The following is a 20,670-nucleotide window of genomic DNA, read 5'->3' as shown; positions in this document are numbered from 1 at the left end:
GAAGGTATTAAATTCTAGCTTTAAAGTTCTGAAGTTTCTGTTGTTTTATGTTGATTTTTGAGCTTCAATCACAATCATGGTGGTTTCTTAAGGGTGCATGTGCTTAAGTTTTGTATGGTTGTGTCATATGGGGTGAGTTATAGATGATGGTAGGATTGTTTTGGTGTGTGGTTGATGTTTGAAAGGATTTTTTAGAGGTTTGGCTCGGGGAAAATTGATGGAAGAAAAAACAGGGTTTGGCTGTGCTGTGACTAGTGCTAGCCTTTGGGCGCTACAGTGCTAGCCTTTGGGCGCTATAGCGCTAGGCCTGGAGGTCAGAGAGCTTTTTCACTTTGTTTGTAGTGCAATAGCGCCCTCTTTATGGCGCACTAGTGCTACCCTGTTTCCAGAAGAGAGCTTTTGGGATATTTCTTAGGGTTTTTGCCCAGGGGCTCGGGGTTTGATTCCACCACCCCGTTTAGTGGAATTAGTGCTTCCCGAAGGCTCGGGATTGGTCCCGAGGCTAGGTTTTGGAATTTAAGTTTGGTGATGATTCTGATCTATGGCTGTGTCCTTGTGTACACTAGGGCTCAAAAGGGATCGTGCTTGAGGGTCGGTCTCATTGATTAAAGCTAAGGAAATCTAAGGTAAGAAAACTGCACCCGGTTATGTGATGGTATTATGCCATGGGACATGTGATAAACAACCTAAGAATGCCAAAATCAATATTTGCGCATAGGGCGCGACTCGACCACTGGTTGCTGAGGACAGGTTAATTTCAATGAGCTCAGTTTAAGCGGGCCGGAGTCAGTAGGATAAATAAGGGGTACGACCTAAGGGCGTCGACCCTGGTTATTATAAGTGAATTGGTTATTAATGTTAATTGATAAGCTTGGTATGCTGAATGCCTGATTATATGGATATATTGGATTGTTGAGTATATGATTATACTGTATGAATTATCTTATTGTTTGATTGATGATTATGCTCTTTTATTGTGTTTTCTTGCTGGGCCTTGGCTCATGGGTGCTACGTGGTGCAAGTAAAGGCAATGGTAAAGTGGGCCAGTCATGAGAGGGAGAGCTTTGAGGCTGAATGTAGATAGTCAGCTGATCGGTCGCCACGACCAAAGAGTAGTACAGGACGGGAAAAGCCTAAATGTCTATTTTGCCCTTAGAGTGGCTAGTTGTTGTACTTATAATCTGGAATTTGTTAACCATCTTTTAAACGCTATTTATTCTGGGATCCCATGTAGTAAAATGTGTAATTATATGAAATGCAACTTTTGTGACAAAAATCTTTTAACCTTAGTTCAATTACAGTTTTAGTGACACGTTTCTAACTAAATGACTTGATTAGCAAGTCTTGCACCTTTATTAACACACAGTCTAAATCCTCGAGTGTTCCTATAAAGCCCCATTTTAATCTCGACATTCCAAAATAATCGCTAAATTTCTTTCTGCTACCCAGTAAATCCCGAACACCAACAATGTTGACAAAATACCCCTAGGCTCCTCCTAAGTCGGGTATTCGACCTCGCTGTGACTATTTAGCTAAACTATTCCCTAGGATTGTCTCGAATTGCGCATCATAAATATATCACCACTCTTTTGTGGTATCAGGCACAACATAGAAATTTATTGCATTTATGCCCTCAACGGGCCAAAATTACAAATATGCCCCTAATAACCAGATGGGGCCTACATGCATATTTAATTCACCTAAACATGCATTTCTATTCACGTAATCATTTAATTCACATACTAGCATAATTAAATCAATTATTGCCCTCCCATAATGATAATCAAGGTCCTAAGCCTTATTAGCAAATTTGGGACGCTACAGCATCCTGAAGCCAATAGGATATAGAGTTGCTGCAATGTTTGGGGTGAAAGGTTTGAACTCCTCATCGGAATCACAATCATCAATTTCTTTTCTTGATAAGAGCTTCTTCATTTGCTCCTCCATCAAGGTCAGTCGCTTGAGCATTGGATCTTTTGTCTCTAGGTAAGTTGGGAGTTGTTCACCACCCCGATCTTATTGTACGCATTTGATGGGTTTTTTTCCCTCCAACTTCGAGCTTGGTTAGGCGGGACATTCCCATTGTCACGTATGATAGACAGACCTCCCCCATGTTAAGTATAACTCATATCATCATTGCAAGGTGGATACCTGCTTTGTGAATTCAAATGATCAAGCAGGTCGGGATGTGGATTAGAACGAGGTCTTTGCGCCAATCTAAGGTGATTCCTCACGTCACTTCCAGACTTGCCTCCACGCTGGCTCCCCGTCCAGTAACTTCCATTTGTGAAACTTACAACCCTCGGTTGAAATTGAGGACATGGATTATCCAGCACGTGCTCGTGGGGGGTAATTGTCCACTGATGGGGGAGGATTTCTCCTACTATTTCTATGAACTGGAGCATCTCTCTATGGGCGCAATGGTGTAGGATGTCTCACCAATGATGGCAGATGTCTTATCGATGAGGCTATCCTTGTCCCATCAGATCGGTCTAAATTAGCCAGTGTCGGTTCTACTTTAATCTCCCGAGTTTTCTGCGCCTGTGGTTCTACTCGCGGCGTAGGGGGTTCATCGAGGCATTTTCTCTCTGTGAATTTGTACCAGCTCGCCCTACTGGGTTGTTGTGAACATTCCTTGGAATCTATGCTGAAGGCACAAAGCTGGGAGTCACAGTTCTGACCGATCGACTGACATGTGGGTGATGGTTTCTATAATGGTTAGCAGGTTGAGAACTCCATTGATTTCTCTTTGAAGGTATAGAGCTTGGAGTGGCGGCCTTGACCGAACAACTGGGATTGGGTTAGTTATTCATGTGGGACCTATGGGACCCACTTTGCCTCATTTCGACTTTAGCATCGATTACAAGAGGGGGTAATTGAGCTAGGACCTCTGAAATTTGTCCATTAGCCAGAGCGAGATGACTCTTTCATTGGGAATTCTCCATCTCGATGGCTATTAAATATCATGGGTTTGGATTTGGTGGGTGTGACGTTGAACTCCCAGTGTCATCTTGGACCCACTATTGCATCCTAAGACGTTGCTGAATGTCTGGGCCCTTTGGCTGTATGATGCGCCTCTTGCCCACAGGCTGTTCTATTTCATTGTTGTGCATCGATCGAGTAACCACCAAGAAGAACGTTGAATGAAACTTGCAAAGGATTAAGGACTAATGAACTCTCAACGAAAGCACCAATCTGTTGACGCGGTTTTTTGCCAACAGTAGATTGAGAAATCAAATAAGAAAGATATTACTGCTTATTTGTAAATGTAATGAACTATTTCTCACGCACACAATTTTATGTGGTTCAATGGTTAAAATTCACCTAGTCCACGAGACAATATTATTACTCTTTCACAATTTCTGCAGAGTTTTGGTATTACAAATAACGGTCCCTTTTCCTGTTCATTATCCCTGATATTTATAATGGAATTATCTGGATAGGTTTGGGTAACCTGTGCATAAATATGGTATATAATCAATCAAGATAATTCCCATTTACATAGGGACATGATTTCCTATGTAAATAAGTCCCGTTATCTCAAGCAATAAATGTATAATACAACCTGGACATTAATGAGCGTATAAAGAGCCTCCAAGTCTTTCAAGATCTTTCACTATGCCTCATGACCAAATTTCCATGAGCTGAGCATCTTCATCAAGCTAGCAATCGAAGAGTATCAAAACATTAGTTTGGATTGAGTTCAGAGCACCCTAAAGAGGATTTGGCCACTACATGTCTCGAACTGGATCATCATCTTGTGAGGCGATCTAATAATTATCTGCATTCTGTACTGCTAAGTCCTAACTTGAGCTGCTTGCATCATCATTAGCTAGATGTTCTACTTGCCTAATATTTCTACGTATTTATCTGCCAGCTGTACCCCTAGCTGAGTGGTTGAATCCATGCTAATTTTTAGGGTAAAATAAGTGTAGAGTCTCTGAGATTTTATTGCATTCAACTATTGTAAAATATTAGCTATAAGTATATGTCATAGTTTAATCCGCGTACAGTGTACTAATTATAGTAACCGCCAAAGTTAAGTACAAAGGCAATGTGGATCAGTCAGAGCTAGAGTCTGCTTATGGATAGGTACATGTGGCCTGACCTGGAAAGGGTTTTGATTGATCACCAATTTGAAAAGAAAAAGTTTAAAGCTTGTTACTACTTTTGGGATTGTTACTTTATTATAACTATGTGGATGAGTATTTGTATTTATTGTTTGCTAAACTAAAAGTGTGTGCACACAACCTTTTTTTAAAAGTTTTTTTATATGGATTTTTGGTATGATGAGTTAAAGTGAATTTTTTCGGTATGGATGAGTATTTTTATTTCTGCATGATTTTTGGTCTTGTATGTTTTGGGTCGTTACAAGTGGTATCAGAGCTCGAATTAAGCTGAATATGTAGACATAACCACATGTACATTCTGCAAGATAGACCGACAGTCATTGTAAGTATTGTATTTTCATATTCTTTCCTTAACATTCCTTTATTTACCTCGATTCTATAAATTGTAGGTTATGGCAAATATACCTGAGACAGGTGACCCTGTGATAGAGAACCTACCCATGGTCCCTACGCCTATGATCGATTGCTATAGACTCTTTAATAATGAGACTCCTCGATACTTCAGGTATGATCAACGACAGAAGTATCGGCTTGTCATTTGGCAATGGACGCATTATATGATAGAACACTACAAGAAAAAACAGTATTCATAACACTTAAAAACTTCTAACCGGGAGTATTGATAACACTTCTAAAAATGCTAACATAGCCCCTGTTATTAAAAGTCTTGTCTTTTCTATAACAGTATTCGAATGTTATGTTCGATGTTATCTTAAATTATTCAATAGCACATGTTTAGTTGCTATAATATTCAAATAATAACATTTAGTTAGAGTATTTGGTTATAAATTTGAAGTTTAATCTTATACTTTATGCATAATACTTTCCAAGTGTTATGAAAATTGTTATATTTGATCATTTTATAACGTTTTTAGTTCATTCTATTATATAAATCATAACTTTTTGTCCCAATTATAATATATTATACAAAACAACCATAATTATTGTAAATTCTCCCAGTAATAACAATTTGTTATTTTGTAGTATGCATTTTTAATTATTGTAAAAAGTTTTAATTATTGTATTTTGATTAAAAAAATCACAATTAATCACAAGTGTAATATTAAATAGATCAAAAAATCTAAAATATTCAATATATATGATAAATCATGAGTATTTTTACATTTGAAGACGAACTACTTCAAACCATGACACTGTCCACTTCAAAAGTTCTTAGTTCTAACTTGAGTTTGAAAGCATACATAATAAAATTCTATAGTCTTGCACATCTTTTTCTTCAAAAGTAAAAAACAGAAACATAACAAGATACCCAAAAAGTAAACCATGATGCTTGCTCCACCCTCCAATTCATCATCCATTCCATTGTGCACTTGTCTTTATTGTGAGGTTGATTTGCTTAGCTGCACAAGAGTTTAAATAATTAATGGTTAAACTTAGATTTAATAGTAAACTAAAAGAGTACAAAAAGAAAGAAAGTTAATAACCTCATTACGACTTTATAAGCTGGCCATGCAATTACACTAACTACAACACATAGGCATGAAATGAAAGATTGAAAATGTATGCTTGGTAAAATACTCATTAGAAAAGTTAGCTCAAACACTTTATGATTATGAAATGAAAATGCAAATGATACACCAACCAAACATATAAATATATATATATACAATACAACAACTAATTTATAAAGAAAACCCAATAGCATAGACACATGAACTAGAATTAGATCAAATATAAAGTTCAAAATAACAAGAGCAATGAATTTTCCATTTTTATTGTAGATGTCACTACTGGACAATTAAAGGTTTCTCAAAATCCTACAGACCTAGTTTCCGTAAGCTAATCAACTAAATTAAAATGTCACAGTAGAGTGAAGGTATTGTTCTGTTGAGATTATTGTGGTGGTCATATTTTTCATATTTCCACACTTACTACAAGGACAACAAATATAGTTTGGATCTTTAGCATGATCCAAACTGAATTTAAGAAACTCATCGACCAATTTTATATATTCCACTGACAACCTATCAGCTGACATCCATTCCTTTTCCATATTGTGCCTATTTGTTTTAATAAAAGATACAAATTATGAAAATAAAATAAGCATAAAAAACAAAACTAAGTATAAAAAATCTACTAAAAATCGGACAGCATATTCCCTAATTTACTAGCCTAGCCATATGTCACAATCAACACCAACAATTCAAACAAATCAAACAAACACACAGGTTTTCATCCATATATCACTGTAGCACATAGAATTCTCAGAACCTTCTTCACTAAGACATGCAAGTTTTCAACATTCCATTATTACCGCAGAACATAGAATTCTCAAAACCTACGTTACTATGGATGAATATCTAAAATATTTAAACTCCGCTAAAGTTATACAAATTCTATTCAAAATTATAAAAGATTGAAAATTAGAAAAAAAATCAAATACAACATACATCTTGCAATTAGCTATGAATCCAATGCTTTACAAGAATCACTAAAGCATTTATAAATCATAAACACATTATAAAGATTATCACTCAAAAATCTTCCTTAAACAAAATATAAATTTAAAGCACCTGAATCCTAACCACAAAAAAATTGTGGAATATAGTAACCCCTTGAGCCAATTTTGTCTCCTCCAGTTTCCAGCTTAGCTCCATGTTATCAAAAAAGCAGGCACAGATGACGTGGCAGGCGATTTCTGAACACGTGGCTGACACCTGGTAGAGTTCTGTTAGAGTATCGACTAGTACGACATTACAGGCGCGACGGTTGAGTTTTTCTTACGACCAGCATGGTCGTACATTCCGCATTTCTTGATATGATTTTGGGTGAATCAAAGTCAATCCCGAGATTATCTCCTATGATCCCTGATTATCCGATTAATTAGGAGAGAATATCTGTAACAAGCTCATGTAATCCTCCTTGAGCCTATAAATAGAGAAAGATAGCTCAAGGGAGGGACTTTTGGCTTTTGCTTAATAAAAATTACATACTTACGAGAGAATTAGAGCTATTTTTTATTACGATTGCACTGTTTATTTCCTTGAGGTTTGTGAAACTCGAATAACCCTAGTTCTTTGATCAACCCTTTGGGATCTCATATCAATAATAGCTTAAGTGGACGTAGGTCATTACCAGTTTTTAGGGCCGAACCACTATAATTTCTTGTGTCCTTTACTGTTTTTGTCATTATATTCATTCCAACACATTCATCCACATCAAGCATTTTGACTCCGTGTCAGTTGACTAAAATCAGGGCCAACATTCTGGTGCTATCGTTGAAAGCTTGATACAAAATCGTTGATATAGTAATGGCGAAAACAACAAAGAAGACTGGGCAGGCGACTGGCGCTGCACCATCTCAACCGCCTCCTCCTCTAAACGAGACTGAAAATGAGCCACATTTGGAATTTGCTGAGGAAGAACTAGATTCTGAGACGCTGAGGAATACCCTAGGGGTATTGCAGGATGAATTGGCCAATCTGAGGGCCAGTCAAGAAAGTGCTGCTGAGGTTATGGCGTGGCAGCAACAAGAGATTGAGCGACAGTGCCAGAAATTGAGTGAAAGGCAGGCGGAGATGGACCGTCGTCAGAGGGAGGCCATGGCAGCCCTCAAAGTAGCCCTATAGTTGGCAAGGAATCAGGATGCACCTGCCTCACAGCCTGATCAACCTCCAAATGGGCCACCCCAAAGGGGTCCCAATCCTAGCTCGCCGATCCGGCCCTCGAGCCCCCAGAGGCCCGAGCAGCCACCAATGCCTCAAGAGGATGTCCCACCAAGGGATCCTGAAGTGTAGCCCCCATCTCAGGCTGGTTGAGACATTCCCCCGTAGCCAAGGCAGAATAGGGCCGGGCAGCAGCCCCGTAGTTCTAGACGCCATAGGGGCGAAGAGCCAAACCCTCTGAGCAGAGGGCAACGTCCTTTTGGAAACAGAAGGAACTCAAAGATAATCTCTGTGGTCCGGGGCCCCCCACAGCATGATAATGGATGGGGACCTACCATCCAATGCAGGCCACCCTCTAACGCTCGGTAAGTTCCAACTCGAGGAAGCAACCGAGGGGACAGTCGATCCCACCATAGCCAGTCGAGGTTCAAAGATGGCCATGGTTACAATGAGGCCGACTCAGGCAGAGGAAATGCCGGTCGAAGAAATGGAGAGAGAGGTGTGGGCAGAAGTCCACCACCTAGGGAAGACCAACCCGAGAGACGCGACGCTGGGGGGCAGCCCAGGCAAAATAACGTCTTTAACCGGCTCAGAGCAAGCGAGCAGCGGTGAAGAGACGAGGATTTAAGAGATGTACTCAACGATCACGGGGAACAACATGATGAGTACATTCCCCCAGCAGCTGAGGCCTCGGTGATTCTTGACGCCGTGCAAGCCCAAATAGATGCCCTAAACCAGGCACTACAACAGCTGGTCAGGGGAAGGACGTCACATATCGAGTACGACAAGAGAAGAGGCACTCCTTTCGTTCAAAGGATAGCTATGGAAGAAAGTCCTAGCAAGTTTAAGATGCCCACGCTTCAAAACTTTGATGGGTATGGTGACCCGGTATCTCATGTCAACTAATTTGAGATACAGATGGACATTCAGAAAGTGCCCGAAGACGCTCGGTGCAGGATCTTTCCTGCAACACTTTCTGATGCTGCACAGGAGTGGTTTTTCAAATTCCCTCCTGCAAGCATTGTTTCTTGGGAGATGTTTATAAAAGAATTTTACGGGCAATTCTACACGGGTCGTGTGCACCCAACTGAGGCGAACCAGCTGGTGGAGATACACCAGCAAGAAGGAGAGCCACTGAAGGATTACGTCCAGCGCTTCATGCGAGAAGCAGCTGGAGCCAAAACAGTGGGAGATGAGGGCAAGATGATGGCCCTAACTACAGGAGTTAGGTGTTGTACACCTTTTTGGAGTAGCCTCAGGAAGCATGAAGTTAGGACTACCCAAGAATTCTTGGATCGAGCTGATCGGTACATTAAGCTCGAGGATGCCATCGCCAGCGAAGGAAAGCCCCAGGCAAGGATGAGGGGACTGCCGAGCCCGCCAAAGCCGCCAATGGGTCAAAACCCAACAGCAACGACAAAGGCAACAGGAATGGCAATGGCAATGGAAAGAATGGGGGGAAGCGGTCGAATAATGAGCCTTCCACCTCTGAAAATAAACGCGCTAAGGGCAATTGTTATGAACCGCGATTCACCAACTACACTGCCCCTGTCAAGTCTCAGGGAGAGGTGTATTAGGCCACTAGTTCTAGTGTGCCTTACAAAAAAACCCGCTCCCATTCGGAAGGATATTTTGAAGAGAGATACAACGAAGTTCTGTCATTATCATAACGAGGGAACGATACGGACATGATACAAATGAATGCAACCAGCTGAAGGATGAAATCGAGTTCCTTATCAGACAAGGACACTTGAGAAGATACGTACGGGCCTCAGGAAATTCCCAACGAGAGGCTCCAAGTGGCAATGAGCCCGCACGCCAATGCTCGCCACCTTTGCAGCTTGACCCCATAGCTGGTACTTTACTCACCATCTATGGAGGCCCGCACCTCGCGGGAAGTAGTGGAAAGGTGAGGGAACGATATGCTCGGACCCTATGTCACGACCAGGACATCGAGATGATGACTGTGGAGGACAGGGCATCAAAGAAGGCTCAATCAGAGGATGGTGAAATAACCTTCTCTGATAGCGACGCCCAGCATGTTTGGTTCCCACATTCCAATCCGTTGATCGTGGACGTTCAAATCGCCAACATGATGGTCAAGAGTGTACTAGTTGATACAGGGAGTTCGGTAAACATCCTGCACAAGTCTTCACTGGAACGCATGAAGTTGTCCATCAAGGACTTGGAGCCCTGCAACCAAACAATTTACGGCTTCTCTGGTGAGGGACTCGCCCCAACGGGGTCAATCAGACTTCCAGTAACAACGGGTACAACACTTGCTACCAGGACTTTACTCACTACTTTCATAGTAGTTGATTGTCCTTCGACGTACAATGCTGTAATTGGAAGGCCCATACTGGTTGACCTTCGGGCCGTCACCTCAATATGGCATCTGGCCATGAAATTCCCAACAGACGCAGGGGTAGGACACGTGTTGTGAAATCAGAGAGAAGCAAGAGAGTGCTACAATGCCTCGATCACAAAGGCAAAGAAAGGAATGGTGAAGAGCACTCCCCCAGAAAGGTTGCAGATGGCCATTGATACACAAGCCCAATCCGGTGATGGAGTCACCAAATAGGGTGTTGCCCAAAGTGAGGATAGAGATTTAGATCCTCGCTTTGGGGATTTTGAAGAAGATGTTGGACCCGTCGAGGACCTTGAAGAGGTCCAACCTGATGAGAAAGACCCGACCAGAGTTGTAAAGGTCGGGAAAAATTTAGAAGCAATAACGAAGCATGCACTAATGGAATTTTTGAGAAAGAACCAGGAAGTTTTTGCCTGGTCACACAAAGACATTGCTGGGATAGATCCTGCAATTATCAGCCATGTCCTGAACGTTTACAAGAGTTTTCCACCCGTGCAAGAGAAAAGAAGGCTGCTCTATAAGGATAGATCAAAAGCCTTAAAAGAGGAAGTTGAAAGACTGAAGGAGAATGGGTTCATCAGGGTGGCTTTTTATCCATTGTGGGTCTCTAATCCAGTACTGGTTCCCAAGCCTAACGACAAATGGAGGACCTGTGTGGATTTCATAGACCTTAATAAAGCCTGCCCAAAAGATTGATTCCCACTCCCAAGGATCAACCAGCTGGTCGATGCAACTGTGGAACATGAGATCCTCTCTTTCATGGATGCATACTCGGGATACAATCAGATCAGTATGCATCCCGCTGACGAGGATCACACTAGCTTTCAGACCGATACAGGGTTATACTGTTATAAAGTAATGCCCTTCGGACTAAAAAACACTAGTGCGACCCACCAGCGATTAGTTACCCACATGTTTAAGAAGTTGATTGGAGTAAACATGGAGGTGTACGTGGACAACATGCTGGTAAAGTCAAAAAAGGCAGAAGGACATGTAAAGGATTTACAAGAGTGTTTCAATGTTCTGAACAAATATCAGATGAAGTTAAATCCTCTCAAATGTTCCTTCGGAGTAGGATCAGGGAAATTTTTGGGGTTCATTGTTAATTCAAGAGGAATCGAGGCCAACCCCGAAAAGATCAAATCCCTGATCGACATGAAATCCCCGGTGAAAATAAAGGATGTGCAAAGTTTAACTGGAAGGATTACCGCACTAAGTAGATTCATTTCCATGTCGATAGATAAATGCGTCCCTTTCTTTAATCTACTTAGAGGCAACAAGAAGTTCGAATGGACAGGAGACTGCGAACAGGCTTTCCAAGCCTTAAAAGCCCACTTGGCACAGCCTCCTATTTTATCAAAACCCATAGATGGAGAAACTTTGTTCATCTACCTGGCGATCACCGAATTTGCTGCTAGTGCGGTACTAGTACGAGAAGAAAAAGGCGTACAAAAGGCAATTTACTATGTAAGCAAGAGGTTAATCAGGGCCGAATTGAGGTATCCTCCCATCGAAAGATTAGCCTATTGCTTAATTTTGGCCTCAAGGAAGTTACATCCTTACTTCCAAGCCCATCCCATCACAGTCTTAACTGACCAGCCCCTTCGGCAAATTCTGCAAAAGCCAGAGGCGGCTGGGCGCTTATTGAAATGGGCAGTCGAACTCAGGCAGTTCGATATCACATATTCACCGCGAGCAGCATTAAAAGGACAAGTCTTGGTTGATCTTATCGCTGAATTCACTTAGCTCCCAGATGACGAGCAGTGCGATAAACCTAGTACGCCTGAACCCCAAATTGAAGCTCCTTCGTGGAAGTTGTTCACGGACGGATCGTCCAACGAATCTCACGCCGGAGTAGGAGTGATATTGATAACGCCAGAAGGGCATCGATTTCACTGCGCTATTAGGTTCGATTTCACCACATCAAACAATGAGGTCGAATATGAAGCACTACTCGCTGGACTAAGGTTGGCCAAAGACATGAGTATAAAAGTACTTGATATTTACAGTGATTCATAGATGGTAGTGAATTAGGTCTTAGGGGAGTATCAAGCACGGGGCCTGAAGATGATGGCCTGTCTTAATAAAACCAAAGATCTATTGGCGCAATTCGAGAAGGATACCCTCCAGCAAATACCTCGAGATCAGAATTCAAACGCAGATGCCTTAGCCAAACTCGCCAGTGTGAAAGATGCTGACACTTTAAATATAGTGCCAGTGGAACGACTGCGCGAGCCAAGCATACAAGTAGATGAAACCAGTATGGAAATTCGGATAAAAGATACGTGGATGGCACCGTACATGGAGTATCTCACGAATGGTGTACTACCAGTAGATAGAAACAAAGCCAGGACTCTTCAGAGACTGGCTGCTAGGTATATATTGGTGGATGGTGTTCATTACCGAATAGGATACTCCATGCCACTTCTCAGATGTATTACACCAGAAAAGGCTAAAGGGCTGATGAGGGAAGAGCATGAAGGTTTCTATGGGGATCACGCTGGGGGGCAGAGCTTGTCAAAAAAGATTTTGAGGCAGGGTTATTTCTGGCCGACTATGAAGTAAGACTCAATGGAGTTTGTGCGAAAATGTGATAAGTGTCAGAGATTTTCCAAAATCCCATGCGCAGCTCCCAACGAGTTAAAGCAGATGCAAAGTCCGTGGCCCTTCGCAGTGTGGGGTATTGATTTAATTGGACCCTTGCCCATGGGAAAGGGTGGAGTAAAATACGCAGTTGTAGCAGTCGACTACTTCACCAAATGGGTCGAAGCTGCGTCGCTTGCTACCATAACGACAAAGAAAGTTCTTGATTTTTTCATCAAGAACATTGTTTGCCGATATGGTTTTCCTCGAAAAATTGTCTCAGACAACGGCACCCAGTTTGATAGTGACTTATTCACAGACTTTTGCGAAAGGCATGGAATCGTCAAAAGCTTTTCTTCAGTTGCGCATCCATAAGAAAATGGGCAAGTTAAAGCAGTGAATAAAACACTTAAAGATACCCTGAAAAAAAAAAGCCTCGAAGACGCTAAAGGAGCATGGCCATAACAGCTACCTGAAGTACTCTGGTCATATAGAACTTCTCATCAAACAGCGACAGGTCATACCCGTTTTCCTTAGCATACAGGTATAAAGCTATGTTGCCAGTCGAGTTAGATCCGCCCTCACATCGAAGAATCACATACGACCAGGACCAAAATAGCCAACTGTTGATGGAGTCCCTAGACTCGCTTGAGGAGAAATGAGAAAAAGCCCAACTCTGAGTAGCTGCGTACCAGCAAAAAGTTGCTCGGTATTTTAACTCAAAAGTGAAAGAAAGAAAGTTCAATGTCGGAGACCTAGTACTTCGACGAGTTTTCTTAAACACCCGCGACCCAACTGCTGGAGTACTCGGACAAAACTGGGAAGGACCCTACCAGATTGAAGAAGTCCTTCATCCAGGTAACTACAAACTTGCACGCTTAAATGGAGATCTCGTTCCACGCTATTGGAACGGAGAACACCTGCGCAAGTATTATCCATAAATAGTCCTTTTTAAAGGACTGGCTTATACTAATTTTCACTTTTTACAAGTTTTGAAAAAGGGTTAGCCATGTTATATGGCTAATCGCTTATAAGTGTAAGATCTTTTTAAGATCACTCGTAAAGACATGTTTAGTCCATTTTAATACGATAATTGTAAGGGACTGTGCGCAGCTAGTCATTCTTGCTAACCTTTGAAATTTTTTTACAAGTATTTGTTCATTACGTGTGTTGTTTTGCGGTATTATAAGTGTTGCATTTCCTACCGAGCAGTAATTTTCGTACAGGTCATGGTCAAGGCAAGTGACCAAGGACCTAAAGCTCCTCAGTCACTTGGGGGGCATATAAGGTACATCGATAGCAAAGCATACCAAAGAGGTATGTAAACACATGAACAAAATAAGCGAAAGCATGCTACGGTACTTAGAGTATTTTTCAAAATTTATATTTTGTTAAGTCAAGCCAAAGTACTATGCTAAGTTCTGTCATGCGAACAGATGTTATAATAAGCAGAAATGTTATAATATCAAAAGGAATTCTTTTACATCGCAAATAGTAATGCTTGGATGTAATTGTTCAAAGTAAAAGGAAAATATGTTGCCCATGCAGCAAAATTAAAAATAAAATTTAGTCTTTACATCACGACCCGTGGGTCGTGTAATTATAGAAAAATAAAAAGAATAAAAACATCAAGGAGCATTAGGAGCAGGAGGATCTTGTTCAGCACTCTGGTCGACTACGTCCCCGGCAGCTTCTCCTCCCTCCGCTCCGACAGCTGACTGAATGCTTGGGGAAGCAGGAGCTCTAGCTCTCTCATCGGCAGCCAACTAAGCAGTACAGCGGGCTAGTTCAGCATTCCTAGCATCTTCTGGGAGGTAGGCGAAGTTGGCACTTTGGTTGTGTTTCCAAAAATCGTAGAAACATAGAAGTGTCGCGTTCTTATACCTCTCCAGGTCCTTGGCATTAGTGAGCTTAAGCTGTTCCACCTGGCTTTTGAGAACAGCAATGGTCGCGTCCTTAGCGAGATGCTCCTCCCTACGTTTCTTGACTACACACCATTGGATTAGGCTAGACTCCAGGTAGTCATCCCTCTGCTTCCTTAGAGTTTCCTGAGAAGCTTGCTTCTCAGCCAGTTCTGCCACCAAAGCATCCTTCTGCTGGGTGACCACCTCCAACTCCCCAGCATGCCTAGCCTCTGCGAGCCGAAGCTCCTCGATGACCTTCGCCCGAGACTGCTCGATGCTAGCGCTAGCACGAGTACGAGCAATGTTCATTGTCAGCATGGCCTGCAGTCAAAGAATAAAAGTTAGGCTATACTACAAGAAGGAAAGATAAAAGCCAAGAGAAAGAGTACTTACACTAGCCACTTCGTTAAGAGCCATGTTAAGGATTTGATCGACCCCCATGTTCTCAGCCTCAGCCATTGCTTCCCTGCAACGATCATACTTCAGGATGTGAGCAAGACGATCTTTAGCTGATCGCAGGGAACGGCTCGAGAGTTTGGTCCCAGGAAGTTCGACTTGTTAGGCCTGTTCTTTCTGAGCCGCTGGCGGCAGGTGGGGCCTCCTTCTCAGCAGAGGCAGGTGTTTGAGAAAAAGGTTGGCCAGAAGGCCCATCCTTGGGAGGATCAGCTGCTTGACCCTTCTTGGCCGAGGGTGCTTGGCTAGATTCGCCATCGTATCTCCTGGCCGATTTCTTCCGTCGGACCAGGGGGACCTCCTCTTCCTCTTGAGTCTAGTATAAGTCAAAAACATTGGGAGAAGCCATCTCTGCGGAAAAAGATAAGCATGCAAATAGTAAGACAAAAATAGATAAAAAATCATGGCATATCAGAAAAGAGGTAAAAAAAATCACAAAGTTCAATACCTGAGCTACAACTACTTGTCGCTACACTACTGACTCTATTAGTTATACACTCACTCTCTGGCACGAAGAAGTCTGGCCCTAGATTTGGAGTATACGTAAAATTGCCATCCCCGTCAAACAAGTGACAGGGAATTAGCAAGCTATTTAAAAGCAAAATAACAGTACCATTTTCGTCTGAAGACTCATCCAAGTCTATGATAGACTCTATTGCCTTCTGTTTCCCCTTCCCTTGGGGCCAGAAGGCCTCTCTGCTGAAGGGACGCCAGTGGGTTCCCTGATCGTAACCCCCATTGGCCTCCTTCGAGGAGGGGACGCTGGGGGTTGCTGCTCGGGATGCCCCTCGGCAGTGGCGTCTGCCACCACGACTTCCCTCGTTTCCTGACGAGGAGCCATGAGGCCAGACAGCCTCAGGTTTTCATCAGTGACCAGGGACTTAACGCTTTTTTCAGCGTCAGCCATCCTGGCCAATGCGTTGGACCTCAACACCATGTCTGGTGTTGGGTTCGGGCGTAACCATGGTCCTGAAAGGCACAAGATACTTTAGAGAAGTGCAAAAGAATTTGCTAAGGAAAAATAGCGACCAGTGAAAAGGGACATTTACCTCCTCCAGCGAAGGCCAAGTTGTTCGCAGTCATGTCTGGCGTGAGGAAATACTCCTGATTATATTTCCCCACGTTGGAGATATGAGTAGTGTCACTCAGGAACGTGCGGTTTGTTTCCTGGTGACAAAGGTGAAAAAAGCCCGTCCCGTACTGTTGAGGGTTGGACTTAAGGTCAAAAAGGAAGTTGACTTCATGGGGAGTGGGCTCTGGCCATTTTTTGAGTTTGTAAAGGATATAGAGTGCAGCAAGCAATCTATATTCGTTTGGGGTAATTTGAAAGGGGGCAACACCAAAGTAGTTTGCCACCCCCTGATAGAACGGATGTAGAGGAAGGGTAGCCCCCGCCTCTATGTGGTACCTTGACCAAGCGCTGTAGACTCCCCCAGGCAGATTAGCTCTCTGGTCAGCAGCAGGAATCTTAAGATTGACCCCAATGAGAGGATTCTTCCTAAAATAATTGGCAAGCATCTGGGGAGTCACCTGGCTGGTGGGAGAAAGATACCACTCGACATCAGGAAGGTTTGAATGCCGAGGGCGAGCCCTGACCTGAATGCGAGGGTCAGGGGCAATGTTTTCTCGACCACTAGTCGAGGGAACCCTAGCTTGTGAATCAGGCTGGGCAGGTGGATTTGGATTGTTTTCAGGGTTTGGTTTCTTATTGCCTGGAGATTTAGAGCGGGCCATTTGAGGTGGTGATAGTTGAGGTCTAGAAGAAGAAACTCTGGAAAATGGAATCTCGTGAACGTGATGGGCCGGCTGTTCTTCACCTTCAAGCAGTTGTTCAAGGAGATCGTCGTTGATTGGCCGCTCACCTCCCCATAAATCTGGCATTAAAATCTGCGAATAGAAGAATGGGGAGGTGAGGATGAAGAATCTAGAAAGTTTTTAGAATAACGCTGGTCGTGTATAAAAGTCAAACTTTTATACAACAACATTCTAACAAAAAACTAATTTTTTCACACGAACAGTTTGAAAAGAAGATCAAAAAGTGACAATAAAAAGTTTTTTAAAAAGCTTTTTCAACTCCTTTATGGGCGGGAAAAACTCAGTTTTTCAACTAGCATAAAAATCAAATTTTTACTTCGGTTTTACGTCCTAAATTTATGATCTCGACTATCAAACTAACTCGTAACTCCTGGATGGCAAAGAAACATCATCCTATCTAGCATCACCCGATAAATCCCCTACCTTCATGCATCTTAACCCAGAAACACAGACAACACAAGGACTTAATAGCTAACCCACAGAGGAATGCACGGCAAAGATAAAAAAAAGCATAAAGGTTCTGAAACTTACCAGAAGCAAAGGTCGTGGAGATTTGGAAGAGCTTCAAGCGAAGACAAACGGACGGTTGGTTCTTGAAACGCTGAAAGATGGTCTTCGGAGAGATTGAAGGTTCTGGTTTTAGGGTTTCTTGAAGGAGAAATAACTTGCATAAAAAGGAAAAGAAGACTATGAGAAGGCTATATATATTTTTTGTCCATGGCATGAAAGAGGAAGTAATCATCAGTTTCCTCTTTTCAAAGCGTGGGAAAGGGTGATAGCCGTCAATAGGTTACTTGGGAACCGAAAGGCCATGATTGGACAGGGGCAGGTTACTTTTCCCAAGGATGCACAAACTCCTCTGACAAATCTGGTGGGGTAATCGAAGGGTCGCTTCCTTAAAGTTTATTTATTGCTGGTCGTAATAAATAAACTTAGGGGGCAAATGTTATCCAAAAAGCAGGCAGGGATGATGTGGCAGGTGATTTCTGAACACGTGGCTGACACCTAGCAGAGTTCTGTTAGAGTATCGACCAGTACGACATTACAGGTGCGGCGGTTGAATTTTTCTTACGACCAGGATGGTCGTACATTCCGCATATCTCGATATGATCTTGGATGAATCAAAGTCAATCCCGAGATTATCTCCTATGATTCCTGATTATCCAATTAATTAGGAGGGAATATCTGTAACAAGTTCATGTAATCCTCCTTGAGCCTATTGTTGACGCGGTTCTTCGCCAACAGGTAATTAACAAAATAAGAGAGTGGGATTAGTGCTAAGTAATGAACCGAAACAGATGAATGATCTTAAAATAAGATGGTGATACGAATACTTTTGTTAGGTGGTTCAAAGGTTAAAATCCTTCTACTCCACCACCCAATATTATTGCTAGTCTCCTGGTATTCTTTACAGGGTATTTCTTTACATAATAGAGTCCAACCCCTTGCAACTCCCAGGGTCTCCATATTTATAGGAGAGGGCACCCGGGGGTTGGCAAGGGGGGTCGTCCCGTGACCTTCTTACCCATCATGTCATCTCTGTGACATTCATTATTAATTCCTAAAACCTGACAAATGAAGTGTGGTCTAATCAATAGGTAAGGGGGATAATGGGCCGCACGGCCCAACCCAGTCGTGGGTGCCTGAACACACACGTTTAGGCTGCATGTCCGAGAATTCAGGGATATATTAGACACGTGATGCCTGATATATGCACGCTTACATTGTGTGGTTGACTTTATAAGTGGTCATAGACGCCAACTCAGGCTCGTACCTCGAGCTGGATGTCTTCTTAGTCCGCGGTGTCCATGCTCCCAGGACCCGACTCCTTAGCAACTTCAGTGAACCTACGGTTACCTCGAGCTAAAGAGGTGGGACCTGGGACTAGCAGCTCCGGGTATACGCTATACACGTGGCTGATACACAATTATGCCATATCTCAGCCTGCTAATATCCCGTGGAGAATTAGGGCGTACACCTATAAATAGAGAAAGATAGCTCAAGGGAGGGACTTTTGGCTTTTGCTTAATAAAAATTACATACTTACGAGAGAATTAGAGCTATTTTTTATTACGATTGTACTGTTTATTTCCCTGAGGTTTGTGAAACTCGAAGAACCCTAGTTCTTTGATCACCCCTTTGGGATCTCATATTAGTAATAGCTTAAGTGGACGTAGGTCATTACCAGTTTCTGGGGCCGAACCACTATAATTTCTTGTGTCCTTTATTGTTTTTGTCATTATATTCATTCCAACATATTCATCCACATCAAGCATTTTGACTCCGTGTCAGTTGACTAAAATCAGGGTCAACACTCCACTTTATTTTCCAGATCTTATGTAACTCAGGACCTTGTTAAATTTTTCTGGGTCAATCTGAAACATTAATAGATCATTAATCAATAACAGAACATACAACTAGTTGATTAATGGAAAACCTTAAAAGTGGTCTGTGACAATTGAACATTCTTTCTGAATCCAAAAATCAAAATGCAACCTAGGCTTCCTATAGTGTTCAAATGAGTAGTAACATAGAGCTAAAAGCTTGTGAAAATCCAGATAATCTCAGAAAGATTGCTATAAAACATAATGGCTACTAATTTACCTGTGGGCCTTGTTCAATGCCTGCCTTGAATGGATCGCCAACAACACGTTTCATTGCACGTGCCTTCTCTTTCTCAACAAACTCGTCATACATAGGCTCATGGACATAAGTTCTTGAACCAGCACAACAGCATTGTCCCTGCAAAAGGGAAGGGATTTGTTTGCAACAATGATTTTTTTTCTTTTGCTGAATCAATAGTCTTGTTTAGAAAAAAATTAAGTTATACTTGATTAAAGAACAGGGAAAAATGTGCGAGATCAACGGCCTGATGCACATCAGCATCATAAAAAACAATAAATGGGGATTTTCCTCCAAGCTCGAAGTTACTGGTTTGAGATTGCTTCTTGCAGCAACTTCAAGTACAGTATGCATAAATACACCTCAAACTATACAAGATCATCAATTAAATATAATTTTATCTTAGAGGAACCTTTCATTAAACAAATTCAAGACTCACAAATAGTACTTATTTTTACAATGATCCTTTGTGTCAAATAGAGCTTCACCAATCAATAAAATTCGACACCAATCAATATATGAACTAAAAGTGGCCGAACATGAACATAATCCAGAAATCCCAAGAGCTAATAACAAAAATAAAAAGTTGAGAAAGAACAACAAAGAGGCATAATTGGGTGCAAAATGGATGTTTATGAAGCTAGTACATATTGAGGCATTTTAACAAGCATGTTATGTGCAAACCTAAGAAGTACAAAGGAAAGAAAATATTCAAAACATCCCTAAAATCAGTTTGGAGATGTAGATTCTCCCTCAAAACATCATTATCACAAAGCAGAACCATAAACCTAAATCTGAAAACATAAATAAAAATCCCCAAATAATATAACTTAACAGACAAAATTAATTCTCAGTCACAAGAAATAGAAATTAAAAACATAATGTTGAATATTATACCTTAAAAAGATAAAACAAGAAGGGATATAACTAATAAATAGAAATAACATGTGATAGTAAAAAAATAAACTAGAAGCATTATTTGTGATTTTATTTTATTTCTTTTGCTGGTAAGAATTGGTGTAAATTTCGTACTTACTATCTATGGGATGAAATAAAGGGAGCACAACATGATGAGACATCAATTCCAACTACCTCCATGGCATGGAAATTGCACAAAAAAAAAAAAAAAAAAAAACTCAAAGGAAAACAATTGCAATACCTTCATCATG

General features: G+C 41.8%; 1 long non-coding RNA gene across 1 annotated transcript; it reads right to left on the bottom strand.

The window, feature by feature from the left end:
- Positions 1-19,193: 19,193 nt before the first annotated feature.
- LOC133805347 (uncharacterized) lies at positions 19,194-19,794 on the bottom strand. The gene is made up of 3 exons (XR_009878937.1): positions 19,710-19,794; positions 19,484-19,621; positions 19,194-19,254 (listed from the first exon to the last, which is right to left on the bottom strand). It is a non-coding gene; the product is annotated as an uncharacterized LOC133805347 (long non-coding RNA).
- Between the last annotated feature and the right edge of the window lie 876 nt (positions 19,795-20,670).

Source organism: Humulus lupulus, chromosome X (genome assembly GCF_963169125.1).
Source record: "Humulus lupulus chromosome X, drHumLupu1.1, whole genome shotgun sequence".
NCBI lineage: Eukaryota > Viridiplantae > Streptophyta > Magnoliopsida > Rosales > Cannabaceae > Humulus > Humulus lupulus.
The sequence above is the reverse complement of the archived record's forward strand: the minus strand, read 5'-3'. Positions and strand labels throughout refer to the sequence as shown.